This window comes from Gossypium hirsutum, chromosome A11, assembly GCF_007990345.1.
Source record: "Gossypium hirsutum isolate 1008001.06 chromosome A11, Gossypium_hirsutum_v2.1, whole genome shotgun sequence".
Lineage (NCBI taxonomy): Eukaryota > Viridiplantae > Streptophyta > Magnoliopsida > Malvales > Malvaceae > Gossypium > Gossypium hirsutum.
In genome coordinates this window covers 38562402-38576560 of record NC_053434.1, presented here as the reverse complement: position 1 = coordinate 38576560, position 14159 = coordinate 38562402, and the positions used below count along the sequence as shown (strand labels likewise).

At 34.7% G+C, this 14159-nt stretch overlaps 1 non-coding gene across 1 annotated transcript; it reads left to right on the top strand.

Annotated features, from left to right (window-relative positions):
* The first annotated feature begins 285 nt into the window (after positions 1 to 285).
* On the top strand, positions 286 to 392 carry LOC121210188 (small nucleolar RNA R71). Its single transcript, XR_005905315.1, has one exon. It is a non-coding gene; the product is annotated as a small nucleolar RNA R71 (small nucleolar RNA).
* The last annotated feature ends 13767 nt before the right edge of the window (positions 393 to 14159 follow it).

Genomic DNA, 14159 nt, shown 5'->3' with positions numbered 1-14159 from the left:
GGGTGAACCTGTGAAGAACTAAGAAAACCATCAATCTTTTTATTTAAGAGTTCTACCTGATTAGGGAGCATGGTAACCGAATCGATATTATAAACGTCGGCTGTTTTCGTTGGCTTTGTCCTCATGACTTGCCACTGATAATTATTCAGTGGCATCTCCTCTATAAACTCATAGGCATCTTCCAGTGTTTTATTGTTGATGGTTCCGCCAGCAGCTGGGTCAACCATTTGCCAAGTCAAAGGATTCAGACCATTGTGAAATGTTTGTACTTGGAGCCAAAGTGGTAACCCATGGTGGGGATATCTTCTCAAAAGATCCTTGTATCTCTCACATGCATCGTAAAGTGTTTCTAAGTCCATCTGCACAAAAGAAGAGATATCATTACGTAACTTAGCCGTTTTAGCCGGTGAAAAATATTTTAGTAAAAATTTTTTGGTCATTTGTTCCCAAGTAGTGATAGACCCTCGTGGTAACGAGTTCAACCACTGTTTAGCTTTGTTTCTCAGTGAAAAAGGGAATAACCGAAGGTAAATGGCATCATCAGAAATGCCATTAATTTTGAAAGTGTCGTAAACCTCTAGAAAATTCGCCAAGTGAGTGTTGGGATCCTCATCCTACAAACCATCAAACTGAAGAAACTGTTGTATCATCTGAATTGTGTTAGGTTTCAGTTCGAAATTATTCGCAGCAATAGCAAGTCTAACTATACTTGACTCAGTTCCTGTTAAAGAAGGTTTAGCATAGTCATACATAGTGAGTGGAGTAGGATTTTGATTAGCCGCAATTGCAGGAGGTAGCTGATTGCCTTGGTTTTCAGCCATCTCTTCGGTTAGGGTTGAGTATCATCTTTTTGCTCGTTCTCCGTGTATCTTAAGCTGTGCCTTATTTCTCTTTGGTTTCTACGAACTGTACGATCGATTTCTTCATCAAAAACTAATGGTCCTGACAGGTTTCTTCTAGTCATAAACTATAAAAACCTGCCAAGAGAAAGAAAAAGTAAATTAATTAGTAATAATAAAAATAAAATTAAATTAAATTACAAGAAAAATAAATGGCTAAAGTAATAAAAATTTAGCATTCCTAATATCTTAGTTCCTCGGCAACGGCGCCAAAAACTTGATCGCAAGGTTTCATGATAGGTTTTAAATATTTATAATTACTCATTCTTGGACTAACTATTATCGCGATGTAGGCAAGTGTACCTGTCGAACAGTAGTATAGTTTTAGCGAGACTGGATTGTCGAACCCAAAGGAACTAAAAGTACTAGTAATGACTGTCTTTTTATTATCTAGCCTAAGAATAATGGGGTTTTGTTTTAATTAACTAATTATCTAAACTAAGAACACACAGAGAAAAGAATTGGGGATTTTCTTTTGGGAAAATCGATTGAATGAAGACAATACCTAAGGAAAAATACACCTAGACTTTACTTGTTATTCTGGCTCCGAATCAGACGATTTATTCATTCAACTTGTTCCGTAGAGATCCCTAAGTTATGTTATTATCCCTATTCAAGACTAATAACGTCTAATCCCTAGATTGAATAACCGAGACTTTTCTCTAATTAACACTCTAGGGTTGCATTAACTCGATCTATGGATCCCGTTATTAGGTTTCACCTTAATCTGGCAAAATCTTGTCACCCTATTTCTAGGAGCGCAATCAACTCCGCTTAATTATGATAAATGTACTCTTAGACAAGGTCTATTCCTCCTCTGAATAAGAGCTTATCTTGAATCAGTATCCTGGGATATCAAAACAAGAATTAAGAACATATAATTAAGAACAAGTTAAATATTTATCATACGATTCAGAAAATAATAACAAGATTCGTCTTAGGATTCATTCCCCTTAGGTATTTAGGGGATTTCGTTCATAAGTAAATAAGAAAACATATCAGAAAAATAAAGAATACAAAACATAAAGAAAACCTAAAACTCCTGAAGGGAAATTGAGGAGAGATCTTCAGTCTTGATGATGAATCTGACTTCTGAGATGGATCAATCGGCTTTCTTGGAGTAATTCCTTACTCTCCCTTCTCTGTCTCCCTTTTTCTCCTCTTTTAGGGTGTATTTATAGGCTTTGGAATGCCTAGAAGCCCTCAAAAGTGGCCTTTTCCGAATTGGACTTAACTTGGGCTTGACAAGAACACGTGGTGTGACACACCCGTGTGCGATTACTTCAGGCCGTGTTCGAGTCTATTAGAATGGCATGGGGGTGTACTATACCCATGTGAGTCGTGCTTTGATTCTGCCAGATTGACACGGCCGTGTGGTCTGCTCGTGTGAGGAGGTCCAGGCCGTGTTGATTTTGTACTTTGGCCCATTTTCTCTGTTTTTGGCCCGTTTCTTGTTCCTTTCACTCTCCTTTGCACTCCTAAGTATAAAACATGAAATTAAAGCATTAGGAGCATTGAATTCACCAATTCTTATGAAAAATCATCCATAAAATGCGTTAAAGATGGGGTAAAAATTGGTATAAATTACAATTTATCAACGGATATTACCAGTTACGAGTTAAGGCGTCAAATATGCCTAAGACTACTTTTAGAACGAGGTATGGCCAGTACAAATTTCTTGTTATGCCATTTGGATTAACAAATGCTCTGGCTGTGTTTATGGATTTAATGAACCGAATATTTTGGCCATATTTGGACAAGATTGTTGTGGTATTCATCGAGGATATTCTAATATATTCTAGAGATGAGGCAAAGCATGCTGAATAGTTGAAAACTGTTTTGCAGACTTTGAGGGATAAACAGTTGTATGCTAAGTTCAATAAAAGTGAGTTTTGGCTTCGAGAGGTCAAATTCTTAGGCCACATTATTTCAGGTGATGGTATCCGAGTTGATCCTAATAAGATTTTTGCTAGTGTTGAATGGAAGCCACTATGGAATGTAACTGAAATTAGGAGCTTTTTGGGTTTGGCCGGTTACTATAGACGTTTCGTGAAAGGATTCTATATGATAACCACTCCTATGACAAGATTACTTCAAAAAAATGTCAAGTTTGAGTGGTCAGAAAAATGTTAGTAGAGATTTGAGAAATTCAAAATGTTATTGACTGAGGCACTAGTGTTAGTACAACTGGAACCAGGGAAAGAGTTTGTCATTTACAGTGATGCATCCTTGAGTAGACTAGGTCTTGTGCTTATGCAAGAAGGTAAAGTAGTAGCTTATACTTCGCGACAATTGAAGCCCTGAGAGAAAAACTATCTGATGCATGATCTAGAATTGGCTGCCATTGTATTTACCTTGAAGATTTGGCGACACTATCTATTTGGGGAGAAATGTCATGTCTATACAGACCATAAAAGTCTTAAGTATTTGATGACCTAAAAGGACTTGAATTTGAGGCAACGAAGATGGCTTGAATTGTTAAAAGACTATGAGCTTGTGATAGATTATCACTTGGTAAGGCAAATGTGGTTGTCGATGCCCTGAGCAGGAAGTCTTTACTTGCCTTGAGAGCTATGAACATGCAGCTGACCATATCCAATGATGGTGTAATTCTGGCAGAGTTAAGGGCTAGATTGAATTTTCTACAATAGATTTGTGATGCTCAAAAACCTGAGAAAGAGTTGCAAGCAAAGAAAGCTCAGTGTGAGTCGAACAGTAAACTAGATTTTCAGAAAGACTTCGATGGTTGTCTGAGGTTTCATGGTAGAATTTGTGTTCTGAAGAATACCGAGTTGATTCAGAGTATTTTGTATGAGGCTTATCACGGGTGTATGTCAATTCACTCGAGTAGCACAAAAATGTACAATGATTTAAAGAAAATGTATTGGTGGAATCGTATGAAAAGAGATATATCCGAGTTGTATCGAGGTGTATGATTTGTCAGCAAGTAAAAGCCAAATACTAGTTACCTTCAGGTTTACTTCAGCCTATTTTGGTTCCCGAATGGAAATGGGACTGAATCCCTATGGATTCTGCGATAGGTTTTCCATTAACACTAAGAAAGAAAGATGCCGTATGGATTGTAGTTGACAGGTTGACTAAATTAGCCCATTTTATACCGGTACACACTAATTATTCACTTGATAGGTTGGTTGAATTGTATGTTTCTAAAATTGTAAGACTTCACGGAGTACCTTTGTCAATTATTTCAGATAGAGATCAAAGGTTCACTTCACGATTTTGGAAAAAGTTGCAAGAGGCTTTGGGCACAAAACTAAACTTTAGTACCACTTTTCACCCACAGACTGATGGGCAATCCAAAAGAGTAATTTAGACACTTGAAGATATGCTTAGATGTTGTGTTCTTGAGTTCGAAGGTAGTTGGGAAAAATATCTACCCTTGGTCGAATTTGCTTACAACAATAGTTATCAGTTGAGCTTGAAGATGGCACCTTGTAAGGCATTGTATGGACGTAAATGTTGTACACCTTTGTACTGGACTGAACTTAAGGAGAATAAGATTCAAGGACTTGATTTGGTCAAAGAAATTGAAGAAAAGGTTAAGGTAATTCATGATTGTTTGCAAGCGGCATTTGATAGACAAAAGTCATATGCAGACTTAAAAATAGAAAGGAAACTGAGTATCCGGTCGGTGATAAAGTATTCTTGAAAGTGTCTTTATGGAAAAAGGTTTTGCGATTCAATAGAAAAGGCAAGTTGAGTCCTCGTTTTATAGGATTGTATGATATTACAGAAAAGATAGGCCTGTTGCTTATTGATTGGCCTTGCCACCTAACTTGGAAAAGATTCACGATGTATTTCATGTGTCTATGTTGCATCGGTATAGATCTAACCCTTCACATGTGATTGGACCAACAGAGGTTGAAATTCGACCAGATATGACTTACGGTGAGGAACTGATTAAGATCTTTGCTTGAGAAGTGAAGCAATTGAGAAACAAAAGTATTGCTCTTATGAAGGTCTTATGGAAAAGACATGGGGTTGAAGAAGCTTCATGGGAGCCAAAGGAGGCTATGAGGAAACAAAATCCAAACCTCTTTACTGGTAAGATTTTCGGGGACGAAAATCCCTAAAGGGGGAGAATTGTAACATCCTAAAATAGGGCCTAATCGGAACAATGGTTTCAAGACCACAAATTTGAGATAGAAATAATTATTTTATAACTATTATGAAGTCCATGATGTGTATGCATGCTTATATGAAAGTTTCATGAAGAAATTCTATGCATAAAATGTCTAATTAAACTTTAGAGACCAAAATGAATAAGATGCAAAACTTGTGTTCTCTAAGATTTTAGCATGAAATTGATTTAGATTATAAATTAGAAGGTCCTAATTAGCAATTTGACCAATTTCTAAATATTTGGACAAAAACGGACATGCATAGGAAAAATTTGAAAGAAATGCCCTAAAGGCATTTTGGTCATTTGGTAATTAAATGAAATAAAAAGGGAAAATCAAGTGAAAATGTTTTCCATCTTTCTCCTTAGTTGCCAAAATTTGTGAAGAACCATAGCTAGGGTTTTCAAACTTTTTAAGCTTGGAAGTAAGTCCGTTCTAGCCCCATTTTTAATGTTCTTTACATTTTTGAAATCCTCATAACCTGATGTACCGGTTTCTAACCATATTTTAAGCTACAGTTCATGTTGGAATTTTGACCCATGCATGAGCAGTTTGTGTTTTGATGTTTTATGGATGAATAAGATAGTTTGATATGTGTTTAACATCTTTTACTAGGTGATTTTGCATGAAAACACCTTAAAGGGACCATTTTGTAAAAGATGTAAAATAAGTGATAAAAATATGATTTTGATAAAAATATGGACTGATATGAGTACAAGGAAAATTCAACTAGGCTTGGATAAAAAAGAAAATGCATGCATTTCATTTTAAAAGTCTAGGGACTAAATTGTAAATAAGTGAAAAGATAGAGGTAAAAAGGTAATTTCATCAAAGTATGAATTATGGATTGATTTGGACAATGTGATTGTTAAAAAAGTTAAAATTGGCATTATAGATCTAGAAAAATGTGATACGGGTCTTGATCGAGGGAAGAATAAGGTTTTCGACGAATAGGCTCGTTTATCATCATTTTGTACCGAGGTAAGTTCATGTGTAAATAATGTGATGTGTTACATGTTTTGATGCTTTAATGTTATATGAATTTAAATGCTTATTTGCTATCATGAATTATATCCCTTGATATTCCATGAGTACATGGTTGGTATTATGGATACCGTAAATGACATTACGAGCAAGTTCAACAGTGTTGCGACAAGCAAGGAAACCCCATTTGAACCTTAGGAATAGTCTAGGATACAAGTGACATGTCATTAGGAATTAAGGAATCCAAACTCATTGAGTGGTCTGGGTTCGTGATATATATATGTGACCTCTAAACTTATTGAGTGGTTGAGTTCATGATGTATGAGGTACATGTAAATTGGTTCCGGCTACTGGTCTTGTGTGTCCTACTGGTGGCTAGGTAGTCCTGAGTGGTTCAGATACCTGACGGCTTGTGTGAGCAGCCCGTGTAGTTACACCTTGACCAATAGCTTATATAAGCAGGTACATGAGTAGCTCCTTAGCGAGCATTACATGTTATGAGGTAACCTTGGCTACGCATGTATATGTGGCACTTATGTGCAAGTTTTCTGTGTATCCAATAGTATTTCGAGTGTTCAATGGGTATTGCAATGGATGAGGTGATGAAAGTCCCAATGAGGGCTTGTTAAAGAAGGTATGATCATATGATATACTATGGGTAAGTGCAGGTACGTAAGCTAAACTCATGAGCAATGCCTTGATAAAGGATGAATTGTCATGAGAAAGTATATATATATATATATATAAACACTTGATAAATATGTCAAATGCTTGAATGATGAATAATCTTCATGGTTATGTTACTATGTCTTTGTATGATAATTGCTTACTATCATTGCATATTATTTTCATGTGGACTTACTAAGCTTTAATGCTTACCCCTTTTCCTTTCCATCCTTTGTAGTTCCTCCAAGTTAGCTCAGGGATCGGAAGCTGTCGAAGTATTCGATCACACTATCAAAAGAATATTGGGTATAGTGAATTTGATAACTTGAGTATGGCATGTATAGGGGACTTGGTTATTTTGTGATATGTGTCATGAAAATTTGGCCAAGTTGTAAAGGCCTCTAATATTGATGATTCATTTTGTAATGGCCATGTGATATGGCTTATATTTGATTATTGGTTTGTAATCTAATTACCCATGCATGCATGTGCTAATGTCTTGATGATGTGATATGTTATTGCTTGGTGAATGAATGATGAGGTGTGGAATAGATGCTAGGAGATAAGAAATGACTTAATGACTTAAGATGATCATGGTCATGAATATGTATTATGGAATTTGGGTAATAAATTTGGTTATGCATGAAATTGGTATGGAATGCTTCTAAATGGCATGACTAAATGAACATGCTTTAGGATGATATTTTGAAGGTATGAAAATGCCATGGCATTGGATACTAAGTGTTTAAATATGCTATGTTGCATGCTATGAAACATGTTTGAGAATGTGGATGAGTGAGGGTGGCAATTGGCTTAGAAAATAGCCTCTAAATTGTCCACATGGGTAGACACACGGGCATGTGTCTAGGCTATGTGTGACACACGGTCTGCCCCTATAGGCGTGTTATATAGCCATGTGTCCTTTGCACCCTAATTTTACAAGTCAGTATGTCCATTAGTAAACACACGAGCTAAGACATGAGCGTGTGTCTTGGTCGTGTGAGAGACACGGCCTACCTATACAAGCGTGTTCTCTGGCCGTGTGAAGTGTACACCATTTTATGAAAATTTCATTTATTTTTAATGTACTACACGGTCTAGACACACAGGCATGTGATACGGCCGTGTGACCTTACTTTGAAGATGATGTCATAGTCAGAGAATTACAAAGGTTGAGGACACGGGCGTGTGTGACCACACGGCCTACCCCTACGGGCTTGTGACTCTCCAAAACAAGAAAAATTGTTAAGTTGCCCAAAGTTTTTCAAAAGTTCTCAGTTTAGTCCCAAACTACCCCCAATGCATGTTTTGGGCCTCGTAGGTCCGTGTAAGGGACGATATGTATGTGTTTGAATGTTTTTGAATTGGTTGAAATTTTATGGCTTGATTTTACATGTATGTGTATGTTGAAGTCTAGTAATGCCTCGTTTCCTATCCTGGTGTTGGACACGGGTAAGGAATGTTACATAAAAGATAGATAAATTTAGGCTTAAAACCTTAGACTCAGCTCAATCGGACCGTTGGAATAATTTCCCTCAATACACCAACTTACTTTGCTTTCACATGCTCTTCTGTACATATTTTTTCTTTCAAGTACATGTGCTCTTTTTTTTTCTTACATGAGCATTTTACTATATATACTACAATTTTTAGAGCATTTCATACTTCTTTCAACTCCCCCAAACTTATTTTCCAAGGATACTCTAAATAGTACTAAATCTAGTGTTTGGGACAATTTAAAGATAATTAAGAGAAAAGTAGGTTCAAATAAAATTAGGCAAGATAGTCTCAAAGTTGGGTTTCAAGGGATAAAATTTCATTATGGTTGGCTTAAAAGGCTCAAACGGTCCCAACAAAAGTTGCCTAAATCATTTTCAATATTTCATGCTTCTTAGGATTTCGCCTCAAGAAACTACTAAGTCAATTCTAAGGATTTAAACTTTTATGCACGTCTAACTTTCCTAAGGAACTAAAATTGTATGGTACGACTTGCATGCTTTATTAAAAATACATTTATATCATTATTAAGCTAACATAACAATTTATTGAAATAATAGAATTCCCTAAGTGCCTTTCTGGATATTCCTCAATGTCCCGGCTATTCACGGAACGTGAGAAGTGGATGAATAATCATCTGCTTCCAGAAGAAATCGAAGAATTTCTTAGGAATCCTACAAGATCCATTCGTTCTTTTTTCCTTCTATTGTGTATGAAATTTATGGTTTCCATTGGCGTAAATCCAATCTTAGAATTTAAGATGAGAAAAAATTCCCCATTCAAATCTTTCGACAATTTGTAATGAACTCTTTCTTTATTAAATTCAAAAATGCAAATTAGAAGACAAGAACAATAGAATAATAAGAAAAGTAAGAAAAGGAAGATAAAGTAAGATAATAAAGAAAGTGGATTATCTTATCATATACATCTATTTTATTTGATTTAAAAAGATGGGCAAAGAAATGCAGTATTTTTAAATAATGTAAAAAACTGTGGTCAAGTTTTGACTAAAAGCAAACATCTTGATAGTGATAAAAAGAAACTAATTAAATTAAAGTTCTTTCTTTGGCCCAATTATCGATTAGAAGATTTAACTTGTATGAAGTTTAGCATACTTAACAAAATATCAATTTATTGAACAAAATATACCCTAATCATAATTAAAAGAACTATTTATTCTGAGTGGAAATAATTTCAATTTTTTGGTCCCCCTACTTAAAATGAACAATGTTCTCATTGTTTAAAGTGAATAGATACTATACACCAGGTAGGATTCTAGAAAAGAGGAGGTGAGTCAAATTGTGTAACACCTCTTACCTGAGACCGCCGCCGGAGTAGAACACGAGGCGTTACCTGACTTAACTTACTAATTCGGGGCATAAAATTTGCTTTTAAAATTAATTAATTTACATTCAATATGTCCCTAAAAAGGTCCCTCGAGACCCTAAAACATTCAATTGAAACAGTTTGGGACCAAACGGAGAACATTAAAAATTTTTCGAATACTTAGACAAATCAAAACAATTTATTTCATTATTCCTTATAAAACTGCCCACCTGTGTCATAGTCACTAAATAAATCATAACTCGAGTCAAAAGACTCAAAATTTAAATTCGTGAATTTTTCCTGAAACTAAGCTCATATACCTTCTTACTAAATGTTTTCCAGAATTGTTGGTCTAGCCAATTAGTACATTTTATTAGTTAAAGTTTCCCCTCTTGCATTATTCGACTACTCTGACCTCTCCTCACTATGAATCAATTTTCTCCCTGTACAAAATTCAAAATAACCATGCTATTTGTTTCTCTTAAAAGTAGATTCACTAAGGAATCTATAAATATAAATTATAACTCCTAATTCTTTTTTTACAATTTTTAGTGAATTTATAAATTTAGAACATGGGATTCAAAAATCGCTCTGACCCTGTCTAACTAAAATTAAAATATCTCTTAATATACATTTTTTTGCTTACTATGTTTCTTTCATATGAAATAGATTCAATAAGATTTAATTCTATATCTCATTCATCATCTAATTCTATTTATACTATTCTTGGTGATTTTTCAAGATCACGTCATTGCGGCTGTTCAATACTGTTTTAATGCTAATTTCACTTTTTCATGATTTCTTTGTATTAACTACCATTTAGGCATACATAACACTGAAACATGTTCTTCATTAGCCATTTCAATAGCTAATCATTATCAAATATTTACATACCATTCTTTAGCCATATCATAAGGACAGACACACAAAATGTCTAAGTCCCTATACATGCCATAAATATCTCATTAAGATTTAATTTTATATCTCATTCATCATCTAATTCCATTTATACTATTCTTGGTGATTTTTCAAGATCACGTCATTGTGGCTGTTCAATACTGTTTTAATGCTAATTTCACTTTTTCATGATTTCTTTGTATTAACTACCATTTAGGCATACATAACACTGAAACATGTTCTTCATTAGCCATTTCAATAGCTAATCATTATCAAATATTTACATACCATTCTTTAGCCATATCATAAGGACAGACACACAAAATGTCTAAGTCCCTATACATGTCATAAACTAGAACATTTGTAAACGAAGATACCCATTTGGTAACTTGATAGTCGATAGTGTGAAGTGAACTCCGACGACCTCCAACCTGAGCTTTCTTTTAAGTACGCTGAAACATGGGAAAGTGAAAGAAGTAAGCTTATAAAGCTTAGTAAGTTCACATGTAAAATAATACGCATTAGCAATCAATTTAGCTTACGACTATGCTGTCATAATTTGCTTAAATAATGTTTAGTTCTTACTTTCCCCTCTTACTCATCGTAACCTTACCAAAGGCTCAGAATGCAAAAGGCACCTTACTTAATAGCTTGCTTACATACCTGCAACATCTCACTTAACACATGAGTGCTCTTTCATAATATAGGCATATTGCCAATCATGTTATAAAGTGTTACAAGAATAACTGAAAACTCATCACTTACTTAATACTTGATACTCTCAATTACTTACAATCTCAATATTAAATAAGCCTTAAATGCATACCTATACTCTTTCTTCATGTTCTCACCTTGTCGTTTCTTTGACTTACTCTTTGGATTACTCGAGAACCTTTTTTCCATTTTGAACTTACCATTGCCATATCTTGACATGGTCTTACGTGGTACCCTTGCCTTATGAACTCACCAATGCCATGCCTTGGCATGGTCTTACATGGGACCTTTGCCTTATAGTAACTCATCAATTCCATGTCTTGATATGGTCTTACATGATTTCCTTACCTTATAGAACTTATCAATGCCATGCCTTGGCATGGTCTTCCATGATATCCTTATCTTACCAAATGCCATGTTCCAAACATAGTCTTACATGGTATCCTTGTCTTACCAAATGCCATGTTCCAAACATGGTCTTACATGATATCCTTGTCTTACATGGTATCCTTGTCTTAGTTCCAATGCCACATCTTGATGTGGTCTTACACGGAGTCCTTAATCAATGCCGATGCTATGTCTTGACATGGTCTTACGTGGGATCCTTACCTTACCAATGCCATGTCTTGACATGGTCTTACATGATCTCCTTAATCGTCAATTCCTCCTTAAATGCCATGTTATGAACATGGACTTTTCGTCAATTCTTCCTTAATTGCCATGGTACAACCATGGACTTTGAGATATCAATGCCTTATCAAGTCATAGTTGAAACATACTTGCTCAAATTCTCAAAGTTAGTCGCATAACTCAATAATAACAATACTAATAACAATAATTGCATAATAATAAAATGCTACTCAACTTACATACTTACATTCTCAATCTCATTATATCATCAACTTAACTTATTCTCATCAAACTATGCTAGTCAATACTTTCTTGTTATCATACAAAGCCATAATACAAAATATGGTCTTACATATAAATTATACAAGTTCTCTTTCCAATATCGAAATATTATCGAACATTAATCATTATATCTTAAACTCAATACTAAAGTATTTATGGCCAAAATATCAATTTATCATTCAAATATGCATAATTAAATGCTTATTAAACATATGAACTTACCTCGATACCAAAGCAACCATTTTACCAACTTTCCCAATTTTCGGTTTTTCTCCCGTTCTAGGTCAAATCTCACTTTCTGGGATCTAAAAAATCATATTTCACTTATTTAATTAATGTACCATTCAAAACATTCCCTAACTCAAACTTTGGCAAAATTACAATTTTACCCCTAAACCTTTGCAGAATTACAATTTTCCCCTAGGCTCGGAAATTAAAATTTATCCATTTTTATCATGTATTATGACACGCTGAACATTTTTCCCTTCTAAGGAAACATCAAATTCTCACTCTATCATTTACTTATGAACATTAGGTATTTTTACCAATTTGTCGTTTTACTCGTTTTCACTTAAAATCGCTTAGCAAAAGTTGTTTAACATAATTTCAAGCTTCATATTCTACCATAAAACATCAAAATAAAAACATTTAACATATGGGTATTCTTCCAAATATGAACCCTAGCATGAATTATTGCTAGAATAAGCTAAATCAAGTTACTGTGACTCTAAAAATGTAAAGAACATTAAAAACGAGGCTAGAATGGGCTTACTATTGAGCTTGGTAGGCTTGGAAACCCTAACCATGGCTTCCCCCATGCTATATTCAGCCTCCATGAAGAAGATGGACCAATTTTGGCTTTATTTTCCCTTTTTTAATTCTTTTAATTACTAAATGACCAAAATGCCCTTAAAGGCTTTTCTTTCAAATTTGTCCTATTCTTGCCCATTTTTGTCCAAACTTAAATATAATGGTCTAATTACTAAATGAGGACCTCCACTTTAAGAACCCATTTCAATTAAATCCCCTTTATTATCTAGAACACACATTTTGCTAATTTTACAATTTAGTCCTAATTATCAAATTAGGCACTTATACATAAAATTTCTTCACGAAATTTTCACACAATTATTCAATCAATGAATAAACCTTAAAACTTAATCGAAATAATTTTTTTTGACCTTGGATTAGTGGTTTCGCAACCACTATTCCGTTTAGGCCCTATTTTGGGATGTTACAATTTGACTGCTTAAGTACCAAGCTGTTTCTAAATCCAATCCTAGACATGTATATATCTATTGCCACACTTTATACTTCGCGACTTGTTCAATTTTATTAATGATTTCCATATCTTGTTTTATTATGCGAGAATAAAAATTCCTAAGTAACTTAATCCTAAAATAACCTAAGAACATAAATAAAATAAAGTCGAGATCCCCCATTTATTTATTTGCAGATCCTTCTGAATTCAACTCATCTTTTGCTCCATCATTATTATCTTTGCCTGAATCACTTTGCTCCTTCAATAATGGGCTCCATGGTTTAAATATGTAATCTAGAAACTCAGGCACAAAAATAAATCTGTCATTGTAAATTTTCGTAAGAGCACTTCTCATCAAGTCATCCCTTATTTTTTAGTATCTCTAGTAAGCATGTTGCTGCCACTGCATATGTTGCATTATGTCCATCAACTTTGATAGCTCATCTTGAAGATTTGGGCAAAGTGGTTGAGCTCTGAACATTGAAGTCTCGACATCAGTTTCAGCTTCTGATTCCTTTGGTTCCACCTTATCAGAGGCTTCAGCTAATTGCACTAGCTCGACCTCTGTGGGATATTCTTCTTCTTCTTCTTCAGGATCCTCACTTTCTTTAACTCTTTGTTGTAGAACAGAGTCTCCAGCTATTCGATAGAGGTCCCAATCTGTGATTGTGCCTTGGATATATCCTGTCTTCTTTACGTTTGCAAGAATTTTAGCTTTCAAGCACAAAATTGTTATTGTAAAAGGGAAGTAAATTAGGCCAGAACGTCTAACAGCACAATTCTGTATTCCTATGAGGATGATTTTTCCCACATCAATGGTCTTTCCAGTTAAAATCGAGTATAATAAGACCATTCGCTCTA